The sequence below is a fragment of the Physeter macrocephalus genome, chromosome 13, assembly GCF_002837175.3.
Source record: "Physeter macrocephalus isolate SW-GA chromosome 13, ASM283717v5, whole genome shotgun sequence".
NCBI classification, from domain to species: Eukaryota; Metazoa; Chordata; class Mammalia; order Artiodactyla; family Physeteridae; genus Physeter; species Physeter macrocephalus.
This window is the reverse complement of record NC_041226.1, coordinates 9533717-9556651: the sequence shown is the minus strand read 5'-3', so window position 1 is coordinate 9556651 and position 22935 is coordinate 9533717. Positions and strand designations below refer to the sequence as shown.

Genomic DNA, 22935 nt, shown 5'->3' with positions numbered 1-22935 from the left:
CCCAGTCCAGGAAGATCCCACATGCCGCGGAGCAGCTGGGCCTGTGAGCCATGGCCGCTGAGCCTGCGCGTCTGGAGCCTGTGCTCCGCGATGGTAGAGGCCACAACAGTGAAAGGCCCGCGTACCGCAAAAAAAAAAAAAAAAAAAAAAAAAAGAACAAAGAAAGAAGAGTGTAAAGAGGGTTCACTACAGATCCTACAGACATAAAAAGGATCACAAGGGAAAATTACAGTCTTTCTGCCAAAAGGCTTGATAACTTAAATGAGACAGATATACTGCTTGGGGGGAAAAAGACAAAACAGAAAATCCATATAACCATATATTTACCAAAGAAACAAAACCTGTTACCAAAAATCTTCCCGCACGCACAAAAAAACCTCCATGCCTAGATGGTTACCAAACATTAAAGAAATTATATCAATCATATACAAACTATTTCTGAAAACAGAAGAGGAAACATTTCCTAGTTTCAGAAGGCTAGTCTAACCATGCTATTAGAAGGCATCACAAGAAATGGCAATCATAGACCAAAATTCCCCCGAACACAGACACTTAAATCCTCAACAAAATATTAGCTGACCAAATTCTGACACAGATAAAAGGACAATACCTCATGACCAAATGAGATTAACCCAGGAGTGCAAAATTGGTTTAACTTCCAAAAATCAATAAATATAATTCACCATAACAAAATAAAGCATAAAAGCCATAGTCATCTCAATAAATACAAAAGGGGGGGGGGCCATGTGACAAAATTCAACACCCATCCATAATGTAAAAATTAAAATCTCACTAAACTGGGAATAGAAGGGAACACACTCCATCTGATTTCTTTTAATCTACAAAAAAACCACTGCTGACATTCTACTTAACGTTAAAATACAATGTTTTCCCCTTAAGATGCGGAATAAAACAAGCATGTCCATTCCCACCATCTCTTCAACATTAAATTGAAAATGCCAGTACAATAAAGTAACACAAAGAAATAAAAAGCTTACAAAGATGGGAGAAAAAAGAAAAAAACTGTCTTATTCACAGATATGATTGTTTTTGTAGAGAAAATCCTAAATCTACAAAAAAAACTATTGGAACTAAATGAATTTCAGCAAGGTCAAAGAATACACACACAATTTTTAAGACAACTACTGTATTTGGATATACTATCAGAAAAAAATAAAAAAAATAAAATTTAGAAAATAGCATCAAAAAGAAAAACCTTGGGCTTCCCTGGTGGCTCAGTGGTTGAGAGTCTGCCTGCCGATGCAGGGGACACGGGTTCGTGCCCTGGCCCGGGAAGATCCCCCATGGTGTGGAGCGGCTAGGCCCGTGAGCCATGGCCACTGAGCCTGCGCGTCCAGAGCCTGCGCTCCGCAACGGGAGAGGCCACAACAGTGAGAGGCCCACGTACCGCAAAAAAAAAAAAAGAAAAATCTTTAGGAATAAATTTAACAGCAAGATCTCTACGGAGAACATTAAAATGTTACTTTACATTGTATGCACATATGTTAATATGTTAACAAAATCATATTACATAATTGACATAGTAACATAACATTAATATGAAAAAACCTATTTCACTGGGCTGACGTAAAGATCTTACATAGATACGTAGATACGTAAATGTAAATTTACGTTTATAGTACGTTATCAAAAAAAGATGACCTAAATAAAAGGAGAGGTAAACAACTGTACTAATAATCTACTGCTGTGTAATAAACCACTCCAAAACTTCAGCAGTTGAAAATAACATTTATTTTCTCACACAATTTCTAAGGGTCAGGAATCCAGGAGCAGCTTAGCTGGTGGGTCTGGCTCAAGGGTCTCTCATGAGGTTGCAAACTGTAGTTAGGTCTACACTCAACTGAAGGCCAGAGGATCTGCTTCCAAGTTCACTCAAGGCTACTAGCAGAAGGCCTCAATTTTTTGTCATGTGGATGTCAGGAGACAATATTCCATTGGTCTCTTGCATTTCTGCACATCTTGCAACTGAGGATCTCACTGCCCTTTGTTCCAGACTAACTTCCCAAAGGTGTTTATAAAGTGAACAGATGTGGAAGATAAAGTCTCCTCCAAAGCAGAGAACAGGTATGCTTACTGCCCATTAAAAAATATCCAGGTTCCCTATGTTCGGAATTCCTCTCTTGTAATGCAAGCACTGCACATGTGCAGTTGTCATCCGACCCTCTTTCACATCAAGTGTGATTTGGAGCTTGAGGAACTGGTGCAAAAATGCTGACAGTACCCTGGCTACTACTATAGCTGTGACAATAACCTGTCTTTCGACGCAGACCCAAGAGTCTCATGTCTTCTATCAGCATCCATGAAACTGCAGTAGGCTAACTTGTTAGCTTGCAAGTAGGGTAAAATCTCAGCTCCTCCACAGGCTTGACAATGGACCTCTCTACAACATGGCAGCTGTTTTCTCCTAGAGTGACTGATGAGAGAAAGAGACTAATACACAAGCCACTGTGCCTTTTATAATCTAATTTCAGAAGTGACTTCAACCATATTATATTGATTACACAGACCAAACCTAATATAATGTGCAAGGTGACTACAAAAGGATACAAATACAATGAGGCAGAGATCAATGGGAACCATGTTAAAGTCTGACTACCAAATTCAATATTGTTATAGGTCAGTTCTCCCTAAATGTTTTATAGAGCAACACAATCCCAATCAAAATCCCAAAAGGTTTTTTTTTTTAATAGAAATTGACAAACTGATTTTAAAATTTATATGGAAACACAAAGGAACTAGACTGGCCAAACAATATTAGAGGATTCACACTATTTGATTCCAAGACTTAAGGTAATAGAAACAGAATGATACTAGCATAGGAGAAACAATTAGATCAAAGAAACAAGAGAGTCCAGAAACAGAACCATACATATGCGTGCAAACATTCCTGGACAAAAACACAAAGGCAGTTCAGTGCAGGAAAGAAAACAAAACTTTTGAAACAATGGTGCTGGGATTGGATAAATGCATTTGTAAAAATGAACCTCAATGCCTATGAAACTTCTAAAAGAAAACAAGAGAAATTATTTTCAAGACTTGGGAGTAGGCAAAAGCTTCTTAAAACTCAAATCTAGGGGCTTCCCTGGTGGCGCAGTGGTTGAGAGTCCACTTGCCGATGCACGGGACACGGGTTCGTGCCCCGGTCCGGGAGGATCCCACATGCCGCGGAGCGGCTAGGCCCGTGAGCCATGGCCGCTAAGCCTGCGCACCCGGAGCCTGTGCTCCGCGGTGGGAGAGGCCAGAACAGTGAGAGGCCCGCGTACCGCAAAACAAACAAACAAACACAAATCTATTAAAGAAAAAAACTGATTAACTGAACTTCGTCAAAATTAAAAACTTTAGCTTATCGAAATATACTGTTAAGGATAACACAAACTTACAAACTGGGAGAAAACACTCTCAATACATTGATGTGAAAAAACTGCGCATCCGGAGCCTGTGCTCCGCGGTGGGAGAGGCCAGAACAGTGAGAGGCCCGCGTACCGCAAAACAAACAAACAAACACAAATCTATTAAAGAAAAAAACTGATTAACTGAACTTCGTCAAAATTAAAAACTTTAGCTTATCGAAATATACTGTTAAGGATAACACAAACTTACAAACTGGGAGAAAACACTCTCAATACATTGATGTGAAAAAAAACATATCCAGACTATATTAAGAATTCTTACACATCAATAATAAAAAGACAACCTTTTTTTTAATGTGCAAAAAACAGGGATATTCCACAAAAGAAAATACACTAATTATTGACAATTGTCAATAACCATATGAAACACCATTAGCTCACAATGAAATCCAAAATAACACCACAAGATACCATTTCACATCCACTAAATAGCTAAAATTTTAAAAATGATTATCCAAATGCTGGCAAGGATGTAGAGCAACTAGAACACAGAGTCACTGTGAGAGTATATAAGAGAAAACGGAAAAACTACACAGCAGTTTCTTATATGGTAAAACACACATCTGCCTATGAACCAGCAATTCCAATCCTAGGCAGAGAAATGAAAACACGTGTTTGCAAGAAGATCCCTGCAGGCCTTATTCTTAACAATAAGAGACTGTAAACAACTCAAATATCCATCAACAGAAGAAAAGATAAACTCTAGTATATTCATCTAACAAAATACTACTCAGCAATAAAAAGAAGAACTCTGACACATCCAACCTCATAGATGCATCTGGAAATATATGTTAAGCAAAAGAAGCTAGATGCAAAAAAGCAGACACTGTATGAAGACCAAACAAAATAATCTACATTGTTAGAAATCACAGTGCTTGGGAGAGAGGGGAACGGAATGGAAAGGGCAACCACTAAACTTTCTGGGGTGATGAATGTTCTTTATCATCTTTTGGTTATCAGTTACATGGGTATAACTGTCACAACTAAAAGTGAACAGCTAAAATCTGTACATTTTATTGTATTTAATTTACATCTCAATATAAATTAAAAAAACAAATTTAAAAAATAAATTTGAGCTGATAGTATTAATTTTCCATTTTTTCTTTGTCCTGGATTGTCCACACATACACTTACTGTATATATATATATATATATATATATATATATACACACATTTATGGGTTATCGGTAATTGTTACTCGTCTACTACGTGCCAAACATGATGCTAGCTTCCAAAATAACTGTTAAGTCCATGCCTCAAGAGGATAACAATCTAAAGCAAGGAAATACACAATAACAACAGACAATGTGAGGGTTTCCATTATAAAGATATACACAGAGGGGACTTCCCCGGTGGCGCAGTGGTTAAGAATCCTCCTGCCAATGCAGGGGACACAGGTTCGAGCCCTGGTCCGGGAAGATCCCACATGCCACGGAGCAACTAAGCCCTCGAGCCACAACTACTGAACCTGTGCTCTAGAGCCCTCGAGCCACAATTACTGAGCCCGCGCGCCTAGAGCCCATGCTCCGCAACAAAGAGAAGCCACCACGGTGAGAAGCCCGTGCACCCCAACGAAGACCCAACACAGCCAAAAATAAAAATTAATTTTTTAAAAAAAGATACAGGGACTTGTGAGAAGGAGAAAAGGGCACCATACACTGCCTGAAAGAAGAGTTAGGTACCAGAAAAGCCTTTTCATTAGGTGAAGGATGAAAAGCAGGACTTCTGACATGCAGACAAGCAGGAATGGATCATTATAAGCTGAGAAATACCACGTGCAAAGACACAGAGGCAAAGGGTCTAACACAACAGGGAGCTAGGAGCAGTTCAGTGTTTTTGGAGTTTGGAGAACCTATGGAAAAAAAGGAAATGCCAGCAAGGTAGGTAGGTATCATTCTAATGTTAAGGCATTTGCATTATACAGGCAGTGAAGAGCCACTGAACAGCTTTAAGCAAGGGAACATCTGCAACTAGAAGTATCACTCTGCTAACACTGTGAGAGAAAGCCTAAAAGAGAGTGAAAAATGGAAGCAGAGCTACCTGTAAGAAGGCACCTGCAACAAGCAAGTCATGTTTCCTTTTAGTAAACTAACCACTGCACATGGACTGAAGAACCCCCAAAATGGACAAGAAAATGAGTAAAGATTAAGATCAGACTGTTCACAGAAAAAAAAAAAAAAAAAAAAAAAGAATGATCAAAATGGCCCAAACATATGAAAGGATACTCATCTTCACTCATAAGGGAAATGTAATGACATAAATCACAGCAAAATCCTTTTTGACCCACCTCCTAGAGAAATGGAAATAAAAACAAAAAAAAACAAATGGGACCTAATGAAACTTAAAAGCTTTTGCACAGCCAAGGAAACCATAAACAAGACGAAAAGACAACCCACAGAATGGGAGAAAATATTTGCAAATGAAGCAACTGACAAAGGACTAATCTCCAAAGTTTACAAGCAGCTCATGCAGCTCAATGTCAAAAAACAAAAACACAATCCAAAAATGGGCAGAAGACCCAAAGAGACATTTCTCTAAAGATGATTTACAAACAGGCAACAAACACATGAAAGAATGCTCAACATCACTAATCATTAGAGAAATGCAAATCAAAACTACGAAGTATCACCTCACACCAGTCAGAATGACCATCATCAAAAAAATCTACAAACAATAAATGCTGGAGAGGGTGTGGAGAAGAGGGAACCCTCTTGCACTGTTGGGGGGAATGTAAATTGATACAGCCACTATGGAGAACAGTATGGAGGTTCCTTAAAAAACTAAAAATAGAACTACCATATGACCCAGCAATCCCACTTCCGGGCATGTACCCTGAGAAAACCATAATTCAAAAAGAGACATGTACCACAATGTTCACCGCAGCTCTATTTACAATACCTAAAACATGGAAGAAACCTAAGTGTCCATCAACAGATGAATGGATAAAGAAGACGTGGCACATATATACAATGGAATATTACTCAGCCATAAAAAGAAACGAAACTGAGTTATTTATAGTGAAGTGAATGGACCTAGAGTCTGTCATACAGAGTGAAATAAGTCAGAAAGAGAAAAACAAATACCGTATGCTAACATATATATACGTAATCTAAAAAAAAAAATGGTTATGAAGAACCTAGGGGCAGGACAGGAATAATGACGCAGATGTAGAAAATGGACTTGAGGACACGGGGAGGGGGAAGGGTAAGCTGGGATGAAGTGAGAGAGTGGCACTGACATATATACACAACCAAATGTAAAACAGATAGCTAGTGGGAAGCCGTCGCATAGCACAGGGAGATGAGCTCGGTGCTCTGTGACCACCTAGAGGTGTGGGATAGGAAGGGTGGGAGGGAGATGCAAGAGGAAGGGGATGTGGGGATATATGTATACCTATAGCTGATTCACTTTGCTAAACAGCAGAAACTAACACACCATTGTAAAGCAATTATACTCCAATACAGATGTTTTTTAAAAAAAGGGAAATGTAAATTAAAACTACACTGAGGTACCATTTTTCACCTATCATATTGGCAAAAATCCAAAAACTGTCATTGTATGCTGTGGTGGCAAGGCTATAGAAAAACAAGTATACTGTTACAACCCTCATGAAGGACAACTTAACAATATCTATCAAAATTGTATCCGCTTTATTCTTTGACCCAACAATTCCACTTCTAGGAAGTTAATCTACAGACACACCTGCATGTGTACAAAATGATATATGTACAAGGTTGTTCATGCAGTATTTTTATAATAGCAAGAACTGGAAACAATTTAACTGTCCATCAGTGGGCTAGTTAAATTACGGTCCATAAATGAACACTCTGCAGCTATTGAGAGAGAGAGCACACATACTAGCACTTTATATACTAATACAGAAAGATCTCCAGGGTATACTGTTAAATGAGAAAGAGAAAAAGGAAGGGAGGGAGGGTGAGAGGGAGAGAGGGAGAGAGGGAGAGAGGGAGGGAGAGAGGGAGAAAGGGAGGGAGAGAGGGAGAGAGGGAGAGAGAGAGAGAAAGAGAGAAAGAAAAGAAAGAAAGAAAGAAAGGCAAAGCAGTTAAAGTTTCCAACATTAGTGTAAAACATGTGTTGGGGTGAGGGGAGGCGTGGGGTGGGATACATATACTTGTACAGGGTTGTATTTTTTAAATCCCCAGAAGGATATATAAAAACCCAATAATACTAGTAAACTATTGTAGGAGTCTGGGAACTATACAGATGAGGAAGGGTATGGAAAAGAGACTTTTTTTCTCTTTTTGGTTTTTTACTTTTGAAGTATTACCGTGCAGATAGTGTTAAAAAAAAACAAAACAAAACTTTGAACTACTGTTCAGAATCAGCAGCATTTGGTAACTCATTTGATTTGAGAAGTAAAGGAGACAGAGAGGTCAAGATGACACCCAAGTTGCTGACTTGATGACAAACCTAGCCATTTAACTTAAAAAAAAATTTGTATTAACCAATGTAGATGTTAAAGGATAGAGGAAGGCAGCTCAGTTTTGGACATGTACTGGAAGTGTTGTGTCTGATGGCACATGAGAAAAAGATGATAGGAAATTGAGAAAAAACGTTAGGGATATGGCTGTTAGCAGAAGCCTTGGAGAAAAAAAAAGGAAAACATTTTATATGAGCCTAATTTACCTAGGAATTATTTATCCTGCAAACCCAATTAACCCAGAAAATAAAACTAAAAAGGCAACTAACTCAAAGTGACAGCATAAGGCCACATAATCATAACCTTTTCTCACAGACACCAGGCTCTCACTAAAAGCTTATTTATTTCTTACATTTAGATAACTTCCCAAGTTCACAACAGATTAGAAACATCAAAAAAGGGTGCGGGTGAGAATTCCCCAGCTGTCCAGTGGTTAGGACTTAGCACTTTCACTGCCGAGGGCCCGGGCTGGATCCCTGGTCCAGGAACTAAGGTCCCTCAAGCCTCGAGGCGTGGCAAAAAGTAAATAAATAACTTTTTTTTAAAAAGGGTACAGGTGTAGCTACCAGAGGCAACCATTTGGCAGCAGCATGAGGCAGCAAAAAAAAAAAAAAAAAGATGGGAATACCACCAATACCTCAAAAAAGCACAGCATTCTTCAAGTGCTCTTCACAGAGCCAGAGTCCCATATTTTATCATCTAAGACTTGGCCAAAATGGTCCCTCCTTTAAGAAGTTTTTCATGGTTCCTGCACTCTTAACCTAAGTAATTAATCTCCCTTTAACAAATTTCCAATTTCAAATATGTTGTTTACACCTTCCCGAAAGCACTTCATTCTGCCTCGTTTTATAATTATTTTACAATTATAACTGGTATAACTGGTATTTTGTGATACCAGTCTCTTTTTTCCCACTTGAATATAGATCTCTTAAATAAAGGTGTATCTTTCATCTTTATATCTCTGAGCACAATTTCCTTACATAGTATAGCATGCAAATGTCCATTCAACAAATATCCATCTTTGCCCTCTTAAGTGTTGTGAATGGACCTGCCACAAATACAGTCTCCCTACCCCAAGTTATAATAGTTTTTTATTAAGTACTTACATACTTGTCACCAAGGGAAGCATCTGGCCTGGCTTATACCAAAAACTAATTTAAGGGGTGACTGGCAGTGATCGCTAATGGGTTTAGGGTTTCTTTTATAAGAGACAAAAATATTCTAAGAGCAGATTGTGGTGATGGTTGCACACACCTGCGAATGTACTAGGTTGATGAATTGCACACTTTCAATAGGTGAACTGTATGGAATGTGAATTATATCTCAATAAAGCTGCTTTTAAAAATGAGATACCTGCTATTATTCCCCACTTCACAGATTAAGGAACTGAGGCTTGACAAGGTTAGGTAATTTATCCACGGTGACACAACTAGCTAGTGATGGAGGTAGGATAAAAACCCAAGCAGTCTTGACTCTATGTCTATATGCTTAACCGCCACGCTCTTCTGCTTTCCTCAGTAAAGGACTTCACTTACCAAGCATCATATTAAATGCCTAAATATGTTCCTACTGCTATTCAAGTCTTCAATGCTAGTGACCTTCCAAACTCCACGTAGAATTGCAAAGCCTTGACTTAATTATGTTACACCATGAAGGTAGAGGAGAAGGAAAGCAAAACGCTGAAAAGAAAGGGACCAAAGAGACAGAGGAGGGGAAAAAAGTACTCAAGATCTATATTTCAAAGCTTTCCATTCAGAGCATAAGACTACATGAAACATTACTACTGCTTGACTGCTATCATCAAAGTTGGTGGGCAGGCCTAATTCACCTGAGCTGGGGGCTTCTTGGACTAGGTCTGCTGAATCCAGGGTTTCTTGGCAATAGAGACATTTTAGGCCAGATAATTTTTTGTTGTGGAGGGCTGCCCTACACATTGTAGGATGTTTAGCAGCATCCCTGCCTCTACTCACTAGATACCAGTAGCACCACTCTTCCCACCCCCCTCCGCCCCCCCCACCCCGCCGGCCCCAGTTGTGACAACCAAAATGTCTCCAGGCATTGCCAAAGGTCCTTGGGCGAGGAGCTGGGGAAGGGGTGTTCAAAATCACCCCTACTTGAGAGCCACTGCCCTAGACTAAAGGTAAAGTTGAAAAAGGGCCAGCCATTTGATATTAACTCGTGTATATAATAACTGGAGACAGACAAAAACTTTTTTTTAACCAGCTTTACTGAGACATCTTTGACATATAAAAATGTAGATATTTAAGGTATACAGCTTGTCTTTGAACAGTGAAAAGATCACCACAAACAAGCTAATTAACACATCTCTACATACTTACCATTTGGGGGGAGGGTTCGGATAGGGGGTAACAGACAAGAGCCTTTTAAACCAATTGCCTCCCAAGCCTACTAAGAAAAAAAACTTATTTCATTAAAAAAAAAAGTGAAGCTGGGGTGGGGGCAGCATGTAGGGATTAAATAGGAACAAAGCTCATGTAGTCATGCCAACTTCTGCATAGGTCAGCATGTAAGGCCCCTGACACTAGCAGAATATCAACTATAAAGAGGGACTACTAAAGATCAGAAAATAGATCTAAAGAATGTTAGAAATGAGAACTGCTCCCTTTGGTTTGGAGAAAAATCAGTTTCCCTTATAATAAAAACTAAGTGTCCCTCATCTCTGGAAGAACTGAAATATCAAAGTCAATGTTGCCACCCCACCAGGGAAGAGGAGCAAGTCAAATGACAGTATAAATAAAAATGAAATGACAGTTGGAGCACAAGGGGGGAGTGGTGAGACAGGACAAGCAGACAGTAGGAGATAGAGCTGACCCTATATGAAATTACTTGCCCTGACTCTCAAATCTCCTTTCCTGCCTTTATATAATCTTCCATTAAGACCAAGTTAAGGGCTTTCAATACTTAACCTCTGGTTATTGTTGAAAGTCTAGCACTGCAGCCTCTCCATTCAGAGCACTGCTCCCCCTCAAAGTGCCACGGGCTCTAAAACCTCCATCTCCCTCAAACCATTTTAGATGGTTTAGATGGTTTAGAAGGGTGCACAGATAACTTAACCTACTCAATCAAAAGTGTGTGCTGCAAGTAACCTCTGCCCAATAAGCACACAAAAATGTTTCCCCCTCCTCATAATCAACAAAATGCAAACCCAAAACAAGATACAAATTTCACATATCAAATCAGCAAAAGGCATAAAGTTTAATAAAGCCCAATGTTGGCGAACATGTAACAGTCATAGTCATATACTGTCGGTTTGTGTACGTAGTGACAACCTACATACCACTCAAAAGGAGTCAGAATAAATTATGCTGACACATGCATATAATACTCTAATCATTGTTTAAATTATGTTGATCTATATGTGCCAATATGAGAAGAGCTATGTGACATCAACTACAGAAAAAAGTAAAATTTCAGAAAAAAAGTAAACAATATAGCTTTTAATAACAAAAAAGCAATAAGTATAATAATTTGCATAAATTTTTTGAAAAGTAAATTTTCTGAAAACTGTTGACAGTGGATTACCTTTTAGGGGGAAGAGATAAAGTAGCTTTTATTTTTATTTTCTGTACCATAAGAATTTCCTTATCATATATATGTATAACTTTTAACTTAAAATATACGATTCTTTAAAGTACTCTGTTCCCGCCAACCTTAACAACTACTCTCACTACCAACTCTCCATACACACCCCAACCCCCATCCCAATATCTGAAGCCTAACTGAAATTGCCTGACGGAATTTCAACTACTTAGGGATGCATTTTGTAAATACATTTTGAATATATATCTGGGACTTTTCTTTAAAATCTCTTCCCTTACTTCTCTAAAACCACCTCTGAGATGAAAGGGAAAAAGAATCCCTACAGTGCCCAGGGAACCACAAACTCTTGTTTCCTTTTGGGCCCCCTAACCATTCTCTCCAAGAGAGAGACAATGCTTGCGGTCATAATGTCCCCTCCTTCGCTCTCCCACATAAAGAGCAACCTCAACTGTCACTGAAGAGGGAGGAAGGCCTGGCCCTTGTAGAATCACTTAACAGCAGGGATCCTACTCTGGTTTTTCTCAGCTCTCATCACCTTGGTGCAAGTGGCAAACCACCACTCAAAACTTCTATAGGGCAGAGTCTCAGTCCTGTTTATTACATCATCCATGGTACAGTATATATGTGAAGCTTAGTATTTGTTCATTTTAACTGAATCAGGTCAGAGCAATCTCTGTCAAAGGGAGGCAAGTTAGTGGAGTACTGCTAGATCATGGTCCTTTAAAGATGCCTCAAATTAGCTTCCTGCTTATCAGTCTTTCCTCCACTCCCCTTAGCTGACTTACAAGTTTTACACAGCTAAACCAAGTATTTCTAATTACTGCTTATTACTGATGTCTAATCATTAGAGCACAATAACTATCATGGATATTTTTAAACATCTCAGAGTAATGGCTTTAAGATTTACCTTAAACAACTAAATTTAACTAATCTGAGTTTAATCTTCACGATTTTCTCACTGAGCATGATCACCCCATCAACTGAAACAATTAACAGCAAACTTATCCTTAATTTTGAACTAATTAGTGAGAAAGCGTTATAAAACCTTTTTCAAGTATTGGGGAAAATGGTTATAATCAGGTGGTTCATGACAGCATAGTGTGAGGAAGAGCTGACCTCTACACTCCAAGGAAGCACAATTTTGAACCATTTGGCAACTTCTTAAATAAGCTTAGAAAGTAAATATGTTCTCAGAGAAATTACTGGGTTTATTGTTAGACTAAGTATTTTTGGAATTTTTAACATTTCCAAACAGGAATACTCAAAGCAAATACAATTTTCTCCAAACACCTACTGTAACTGGAAGCAAATGACTTGTGTAGCAAATTGAGTTTAAAAGTGTAGAAAAAAAAAAAAGAAAGTAAAAAATAAAAAAAAATAATAACACTCATGCACACATGCATCTTATAACAAAATAAAGTTCAACACTAACTTCCAAATTACTCCGGCTTACAAGTTTAACAAAGAATAAATAAATGCCTTGTCAAGTATTGTTACACAATGAAAGATCAAGCAACTCCAGGAGACAGAGACATGCAAGAGGTTATCTTCTGAGACAATTTAAGTGGAACGAATCCTGGATAGAAATTATTAAAACCAGACTCTGAAACAGATGGTTAACCTCGAAACTTTATTTCTTGGTTGAATGAATGAAAAAAAGGGGGGAAAGGAGACAGAGAATAATATGCTACCTGGCAATAATTTTAAATATTGCTTAAGTCCTGAATAAAACAATACAGACCACGTGGATGCTTCTAAGCCTCCAGGATATCTAAGGGCTGCCTCAATTCCACCACAAGAATATGACTGTGACTTGGAATAAATCAATCAAGTTACAATCTGAACCTAATTTCTCATGCATATAATGAGTGAGCTGGAGATCATCTAAGTTTCCTTACAGCTCTCTAACACTAACAAAGGAAATACAAATTTATTCTTTTCTAACATAGATTATATACAGTACTTGTCATCCAAGTGAAATCACAGTGAGCTCTCCTGTTAGTTCTAGGCACACATGATCAAAAAAAGTAGCACTGAGGAAGCCACAGGACAATCTTAATACTCCAAGAGGGAGAAGCAGAAAGAACACAATCTCCCCAAATATTCCCCTCTACACAGTTTTGGGTACCATTCAGTCTTCACCAGGGCAAGTCCTGTCTAATACAGCGTATCACTTTATTTTAGGCTTAACAAATTATTGACAAAGCCTGGTCCTCAAAACATAACTCTTTGTATCCGTTAAAGTTGCAAACCATTTTAAAATAAATTTTAAAATTAAAACTTTTATCCAACAGCCAACTCAGTAGAACTACTTGTCAAATATGCTTAGTACAAAACATTCCACGACAACAAGGATCACTATCTTCACCACGTTATCTCCTCTAATTCTTGGGGAAAGTGAGGAAAAAGGCATAACCAGACAAGAATGAAAGTGACAGGAAGAGTACAAAAGCTACTGTAAAAAAAACCAAGTTAATACAAGGAGAATCAACCTAAACAAAAAAGGAGAAAATAAGAAAGGGCACAAAAGTTCTTAAAAAAAAAAAAATGCCAATACAAACACTACTTTGTCATTTAAAATACTCACACGTTCAAGTAAAACCCAGAGTATAATTTTTTAAACCATCAAAAAAGGGACACACAAAAAATTACTATTTCAGTAATCAAAGAATATCTAACGTGCCCCTTTTCTATATACATTCGTACATTTATTTTGAAATAATGTTCTCATTTGAGGTTTTTCTTTTGAAAGAATAATGTTCTCACTTAATTTTTTTTTACAGTTAAGGTTTTCAAAATAAATCTACCTTTCTATAAGTTCCATGTTGAAATTGGTCACCTACATATTCATCACTATAAATTTTAATTAGGTTTTCTGCTATCACCAGACGATACCAGATTAATCGTTCCACAAACTGACCTGCACACACCACAGGAATGCTCATCTTATTGTCTAAAACTGCTAACATCTCCGACATATGTACTGCATAAATAAGTGTCCTTTCTAGCCCATATTTTGCTTAATACCATTTTTGTGTTTTTAACTATTTTACTTGACTACTGCTTACGTAAGTACAGAAAATGCTCTATCTTGGAACTTCATCTACATGTGTTGAGAACAATGATCATACTGCCATTCAAGTTTTAAATAATTATGACTTATTTACAGCTCGCCTTATATATAAACACACTTGAATTTTTAGAAGTTATTAGGAAAGACAGTAGAAGACCTCCAAAACTCACTCAAGACCGCAGATCAACCTTCGAAAGTAAAGGCTACATCCGAAGTCTCCCAAACGGTTTAACAAACAGGGCTGGGTAGGGTCGTTCAGGACAGTACTGCCCATCCATCATTTCATAACAGAAGTGTGAGAAGAGCGTTCAAAGCACGTCCTTCAAAATCAAATAAAGGGTTCCCTTTCGGGGGTTGGTTAGGATGCCTAAACATGTGTCAAGTAGGCAGGGACCTGCTCTTTCAAATCCTACCCCGGGTTTACACGGGCCGCGAAGGAACGCAGGAACAGGCAACTCTGAAGCCGACGAGGTGCAGCGTTTCAGGGTTCAAACTCATTCCCTCGAATAACTACCTCGGCTTAGCGTAGCTTTAACGTATATACCAAAAGGCAAAAGCAACAAGAAACCACAAACAAGCGTTTCCTCCCGACCAGAAACTTTTCAGGTGTCACTAAGATAAGAGACTGCAAAAATGTCAACTGTACAGCTGCACACCGTTTGCATGGTCGCTCCGACTCCGAGGCTTCCGAAAGGAAAGCTAGAACTCAGCGGTGACCCGGGAGAAGCTACTCCAGCCCGTGCTGGACTCTTCCTCAACTAGGTCCTCGGGTGCCTCCAGCACCATCTCCAAGAGGCGCGGTAGGCGCGCTTTATCTCCCGCGACTGGCAAGTAACAGGATAAAAATGTCACTCGGTCGGCCCGTTGTCGTCGCCCGGAGCGGAGGCTGCGCGGCGCGGACGACCCAGAAGTGGGGGCGAGGGCGCCGAGGCCCGCACACCGCCCCGAGGTCAGCCCCGACCCGCGCTCCCCGCCCCTCGCCCGGAAGGGGGAAAACCCGCCCGCGGGAGGATTCAACAGGAGCGCCGCGCCGCCCGCCTGCCGCCCGGGAAACAGCCGCCGGGCTGCCGGGCGCGGGGGGAGGGGCGGCGGGGCGCGGGCGGCGGGGCGGCGGGCAGCCGGCGCGGACCCCCGGCCGCGCGCAAGGTCACCGCCCGCCGCCCGCCGCCCTCGACGCCGCGGGCGCCCCAGCCCAGCCAGGGCGGCAAGTTTAATTTCCAGAGGCTGCGGCTAAGCCCGCGGCGTGGAGGGAGCGCGCCGGCCGCGGGGCCCTCCCCACCCCCACCGCAGAACCCGGCCCACGCCCCCGGCCCGCGCCCTACTCCTCCCGGCCCCGCCGCCGCCAGGCAGCCAGCTGCTGCAGCCCCCGATGCCGGGAGGCGAGTCTCGGCTGGCAGGCGGGCGGCGCTTGAGCCCCGCCACAGACTCAGCCGCGGTGGCGGGCGCTGAAAAATGGAGCGCGGCGACCAGAAGGAAGAGACATTTTCTTCCCGTTAACTGAATTGCTTCCTACCTCCGGGTGGCCGACTCGCTACTCCTCTCACTCCGCTGCTCTCCGGGATCCGCCGCCGCCGCCGCATCCAATCGCCTCCTCCCCCCCCTCCCCTTCCGCAGCCAGCCCGGCCGTTCCTCCTCCTCTCCGCTTCAAAATGGCGCCAAGCGCTATTCGGCGGCTGCTCCAATCGAACCGCCGCGGACAGCACCCGAGGGCAGGCAGAGCGCCGCGTGGGTGCGCAGCGCCCCCTGCCGACCGGACAGCCTCGCGCGCGCGCGCGCGCTCGCCCGCCAGCCCCTCCGCCCCGCCCCGTGCGCGCGCGCGTGCCCGCCTCCGCCCCGCCCCACCCGTCGCGCGCGCACGCAGCCACACGGGCACGCCGCCGCTGTAGCCGCGGTGGCGGCGAGAATGGCAGCTGTCAATGATTTCTCGCTTCCTTGACTTTTGCCGAAAACCACATAAATTGTTATATATCTCTAGCCTTATGGATAAAAGTTGGGAATTTTTTAAAACAGTGAAATTGAGTACTAATGTTGTGCGAAGTAAATAAAATTGGTGTTTTCTTTGCTCCTTACTTGGGAACTCTGACCTAGTCACTTCAAAATGCTATAAAATAGCTTTTTTCTGCACTGTGTGTGTGTAATGTCTTTACTTAATCCCACAGCTTTCCCGTTTTCAGGTATTGTTTAGGTAGCGGGTGGGGGGACCTAGTAATTCCATCTGTAACAAAGCATTCCATTCATTCGTTTTATCACAGTTGTCCTTATGGGAGGAGAAACATTCTAAAGACCACAAGGACGCCTTCCAGAAGGTGGGTTTCTAACCCCCTTCACCTCCAGGAGGTGCCACTCCTCCCTGCTGCAACTGTGAGGGAATATGTTAAAAGTTGATCTGCCAATTACTATTAGGATGGAGAGAGGCAAAAATCTTTAAGGCCTCAGTGAAGTATAGCTGCTAACAAAAGGAACTATGCTTCATGCAACAGCAAATGGATTTACAGAAATTAGTAATCTAAACCTTCATTTAAAGCAACAGTTTAGGAAAACTGAAATCTTAAGTTGGTTGTAAAAGAAAAATAAATTTGTGTTTAGGGCTTTAAAAAACAACCAAATGTGGGGGCAGGGTGTACATGGGAAATCTCTGTACCTTCCTCTCAATTTTGCTGTAAACGTAAAGCTGATCTAATAAAAGTAAAGTCCAAAAAATAACCAAGTTGTAATTCATCAGGAGCAGTATGTGGCACCCATCAGCCCACACTTCTACTGGCTTTACACTAACAAAAGATTATTTTCCTTTCCGTAGAGAGAGGCAGATGAAAGAGAAGGGATGAGAAAGGCACTGGGACTTCCAAACAGGGAGAATAGCAAGAAGGGAAAGGATGCCACAAAGGGAAATTAGGGTAAGGGTTCTGAGATGACCTTTGCCTACAACACAGCTCAATGCCAGAGCCAGCAAATGTAAGCCAAGGCAGTTTCCTGCTGACTTTCTTTCTTTTTAAACATTGTTTTAGAGGTCTCATCTTGTTAAGCACATTGAGTTCCTTAAAGAGTTCTTGGACCATCTTCTTACCTACCTAATAACTAATGGTACTCCCGATCTTCTATGCAGACACTAGACTGAAATTCTTAACTTTTTTTATTCTGAAGAACTCTCTGGGATCTTTGGGGATATGTGTGTATGTGTGTTATCGAAGATCATTTGGGTAAATATACAGACTTGTTAAAGTCGTCTTGGTTTCCGTGTTGTTATAACAAATACCATAGTTCACCATTGTGATTGAGGTTCTGAGCTGCTGGCTGAGAATTCCTGAATGCACTGGGCAGAACAGCCAAAGCAAAGACTGTTCACTCTTATCCATGGTCAGCACTCAGCAGTGTTTGCAGTCCATGGGCCTGATCTTGGTTAACAGGAGGAAATTGCATTTAGTTTACACTGTAAATCCACATTGTCCAAAAGAAATATGTGAACCATGCATGCAACATAAAATCTTCCAATTTTAAAAAGTGAAAAGAAACCAGTGAAATTAATTTAAATAACATTTTATGTTATTAAACAGTATATCCAAAATATTGTCATTTGCACATATCAATATAAAATTTTATTAATGAGATAATTTACATTTGTTTGTTCATCTTGTGAATTTTACACTTAAAGCACATTTCAATTCCCATTAGTCATGTTTCAAGTGCTCAATAAGTATATGTGGGTAGGGGCTTCCTATGGTGAACAGCACAGCCAGTAGACTCTGGAATCAAAATGCTATTTTTTAACAACTTATAATAAATATCCAACATTGTTTCATAGTGTATTCTTTGCAACTGTTGAAGTTTGTTGAGAATTATGCCAGTACCAGTTGAAGTGCATGTATTTAAATATATATGAAAAGAAATTAGGACAATTTGAGACCTCTGGGACAACATCAAGTGCACTAATACTCTCATTATATGGGTCCCAGAAGGAGAAGAGAAAGGGCCTGAGAATATATTTGAAGCCATAATAGCTGAAAAATTCCTTAACCTGTGAAAGAAAACAGTCTCCCAAGTCCAGGAAGCACAGAGTCCCATACAGAATTAACCCAAAGAGGAACACACCAACACATATTGTAGTTAAAATGACAAAAATCAAATATATATGTATATACATATACTCATATAGTATTTTTATATATATAGTATAGTATATAGTTATTTTATGCTCATGTTTTTATTTTGATATAGAACAATGACTTATTCTAAATTTCATATTTATATCAAGTATATCATTGGCTCAGATATGTAAGAAAGCAAATGAGAACTGATTTAAAGAGTATTATGGGGACTTCCCTGGTGGTCCAGTGGTTGGGATTCCACACTCCCAATCTGTGTTCGATCCCTGGTCAGGGAACTAGATCCCATATGCATGTCGCAACTAAGAGTTCGCACACCGCAACTAGAAGCCCGCATGCCGCAACTAAGGATCCCACATGCTGCAACTAAGGACCCCACATGCTGCAACTAAGGATCCCGCATGCCGCAGCTAGGACCTCGTGCAGCCAAATAAATAAATATTTAAAAATAAATAGGGCTTCCCTGGTGGCGCAGTGGTTGAGAGTCCGCCTGCCGATGCAGGGGACACGGGCTCATGCCCCGGTCCGGGAAGATCCCATGTGCCGCGGAGCGGCTGGGCCGCTCCACAACGGGAGAGGCCACAACAGTGAGATGCCCACGTAACACAATAAATAAATAAATAAAAATTAAAAATAAAATAAAAATAAATAAATAAAGAGCATTATGATTAGCCATTAGAATGAGCCATAATTCTCAGCAAGCAGTTTAACTTAATACCAGAAGCATACTTATACTAATACATGAGCTCCTTTAAACACAGTTTCATCTAGAATAAAATTTCTTTATATGGTGTTAGAAGTCACGAGTAATAGAACAATCTGCCAGATGACTGAATGGAATAAAAGTGAGGACTCTCTCCCTAACAGCCTATTTATATTTTGATTTTAATGAACTGTCTGGTATTCAGGGCAGATCCTGCTACTGTTGATTAGGTAGGTCTGAGGCTATGCAGCGGCCTACCCCTACTTATTCAACCAGACTCGTTTACTTAACTTAGCCACTTTAATTTACTTCTCATTACTCTATACTTCACCACTTCCCACAACCATGCTGCTTTGGCCCATGACTTCCTTTGCCTGTAGACTTACCCTTCATCTTAATTTTCTTTTCCTCTCCATAGTCTTACTGCCTATTTACAACTGTAGAAAATGTTTGCCTCACTATTTTTAAAAAGGGCAAAAAAAGAAACACTCTATATTCTTTTCCAAAGATTTCAAACTTCTCCCCAACAGAGGATGGATACTATATTAATTCCATATGTATATGCATTTTTTAAAAGTCTGTTCTTTGTAAGTTCATATCACATCTATCCACTGTAGAGGGGAGACTTCCTTTATATAGGATCAAACTAGGTGTGATTTCTTATACAAAATATACCTAAGAGTCCTTTAATTACTTGATAGTTGTTTTTTAAATTTATTATCTGTTTGCTTATATATATATTATTGCATTAGAGCTGGTTAGGAAAGGGTGTCAGAAAGATGCCATGAAAAGATTTTGAGAATTTTAGGGTTCATAGAGCATAGAAATGATCACCTCTTTCAATTCATTTTACATAAAAAAACTGAGACAAATAGCTAAGTGATTTGTCAAGGGATCCATAGTCAGGGGAAAGTTTTTATTGAATCTCATCATCTTCCAATTAATTTAGAAAGTATGTAATTTTAAAATCCCATTTCATCTTACAATCATGTTTGAATCTCTCTTTTTTTTTTTTTTTTTTTTTTTCAGTACGCGTGCCTCTCATTGTTGTGGCCTCTCCCGCTCTGGAGCACAGGCTCCGGACGCGCAGGCTCAGCGGCCATGGCTCACGGGCCCAGCCGCTCTGCGGCATGTGGGATCTTCCCGGACCGGGGCACGAACACATGTCCCCTGCATCGACAGGCGGACTCTCAACCACTGCGCCACCAGGGAAGCCCCATGAATCTCTTTTTAAATTAAGTCCCATGTAAATCACAAATATGATAAATTTGTGGAAATACTAATTGACTTATGAGGAGACCAGAAAAATGGATCAGCTCGATGCTTTGTGATGACCTAGAGGGGTAGGATAGGGAGGGTGGGAGGGAAGCTCAAGAGGGAGGGGATATGGGGATATATGTATATGTGTAGCTGATTCACTTTGTTGTACAGCAGAAACTAACACAATGTTGTAAAGCAATTATACTCCAATAAAGATATTTTTTAAAAAGTATAGTGCATGATTGCTTCAATATGTTCTCTCAAACTTGTTATACATATAAATATATAAAATATATATATAAATATTACACATACAATATATATTTTTTGACTTTACTTTTTTATTGTGGTAAAAAAAAATCATAAAACTTACCATTCTAACATTTTTAGGTGCCCAGTTCAGTAGTGTTAAGCATATTTACATTGCTGTGAAACAGATCTCCAGAATTTCTTCATCTTGCAAAACTGAGACTCTATACCCATTAAGCAACAACTCCTTTTCTCTCCAGCCCAGGGTAACTCCCATTCTACTTTCAGCTTCTATGAATCTGACTACTTTAGACACCTCATATAAGTGGGATCGTACAGTACTTGTCTTTTCATGAATGACTTATTTCACTCAGCATAATGACAGATTTTACTTTTTAAGAGTTCCAAAGCTAGATGACTGAGAGATTTTTAAACAAAATATAATACCTCCTGTTACCACATAAAGAGAAATTCATGTTTAGGAAAGCATTTATCATCAATTCTACTTCAGGAAATAATAAAGAGATATGGAAACAAGAGCAATTTCACTTCAAAATAATGAGAATGACATAGGCGAGTTTAGACTGCAGATCTGAATATGAGTGCAAAAGTATATGAATTCCTACTATATGATATATTTCATACATATCAATATTCAACCACTAATCAATGTTTTTATTTTACACAATCAACAAAACCACCATGCCAATGTAAGATAGCCGAAAACACCAAACCAATTTTTCAATGTAATGTTTCTGTTCTAGGCAAACAGTCTACTTTTCTGTATGGGGTAATAGCCTACTCTGTATCCAACCAAATGTGTATCAGGTGAATTAACTTGGCTGCTGATACTTCTCTTCATAGATATATAAGAAGCATCCTTTATTTTAATAGAGGAATTCTATTTCTTGTCCTGGCTACAGTAAAAAACAAATACAGTAATATTTGAAAATTAACTTTATTCAGCAGCCAGCAGATGGAGCTGTTGAAAAATATTGCCATTACTAAAAAAAAAAAAAAAATTAATTTACTGAAATAAAACCAGTTTAGGTATATTGATTTTTTTTAATGTGTAAATAATGTGTTTATTGTAGAGAAATCTGGAAATGCAGTTAAGATTAAAAGGGAAAAGAAACCATTTATAATCATGCCACCAGAGAAAATTACCTTTAACGCTTTAGTATATATCAGGAAAGAATATATTCTATTCATATATTTATACTTATATATTATAAAAATGTAATTTTATATGTATTTTAATATAAATTTAATATATTAAATATATATTTATAATGTTTTATAATCTGCCTTCTCTCCTTGAAAACATCAGATGTATTTGTTTATACAGAAATCTCCACAAGCTTCTTAGATAGCCTCATCCACCAGAGGGCAGACAGCAGAAGCAAGAAGAACTACAATCCTGCAGCCTGTGGAACAAAAACCACATTCACAGAAAGACAAACAAGATGAAAAGGCAGAGGGCTACGTACCAGATGAAGGAACAAGATAAAACCCCAGAAAAACAACTAAATGAAGTGGAGATAGGCAACCTTCCAGAAAAAGAATCCAGAATAATGACAGTGAAGATGATCCAGGACCTCGGAAAAAGAATGGAGACAAAGATCGAGAAGACGCAAGAAACATTTAACAAAGACCTTGAAGAATTAAAGAACAAACAAATAGAGATGAACAATACAATAAGTGAAATGAAAACTACACTAGAAGGAATCAATAGCAGAATAACTGAGGCAGAAGAACGGATAAGTGACCTGAAGACAGAATGGTAGAACTCACTGCTGCGGAACAGAATAAAGAAAAAAGAATGAAAAGAAATGAAGACAGCCTAAGAGACCTCTGGGACAACATTAAACGCAACAGCATTTGCATTATAGGGGTCACAGAAGGAGAAGAGAAAGAGAAAGGACCAGAGAAAATATGTGAAGAGATTATAGTCAAAAACTTCCCTAACATGGGAAAGGAAATAGCCACCCAACTCGAGGAAGCACAGCGAGTCTCAAACAGGATAAACCCAGGGAGAAACACACCAAGACACATAGTAATCAAATTGGCAAAAATTAAAGACAAAGAAAAATTATTGAAAGCAGCAAGGGAAAAA

At 39.7% G+C, this 22935-nt stretch overlaps 1 protein-coding gene across 9 annotated transcripts in view; it reads right to left on the bottom strand.

Moving 5' to 3' along the window:
• PDS5B (PDS5 cohesin associated factor B) overlaps positions 1–22935 on the bottom strand; it is a 228564-nt gene that overhangs the window by 173277 nt on the left and 32352 nt on the right. For 3 of the 9 annotated variants that reach the window (XM_024125886.3, XM_055089322.1, XM_055089323.1), the window contains exon 1: positions 16021–16120. The exons of 1 other annotated variant lie outside the window; for it this stretch is intronic. The gene's annotated coding sequence lies outside the window, so the exon portion shown is untranslated. Of the gene's footprint in view, positions 1–15163; positions 15184–16020; positions 16128–22935 lie in introns of those variants that run through there. 5 more of the 9 variants (XM_055089321.1, XM_055089324.1, XM_055089325.1 and 2 more) reach the window with 4 other exon arrangements.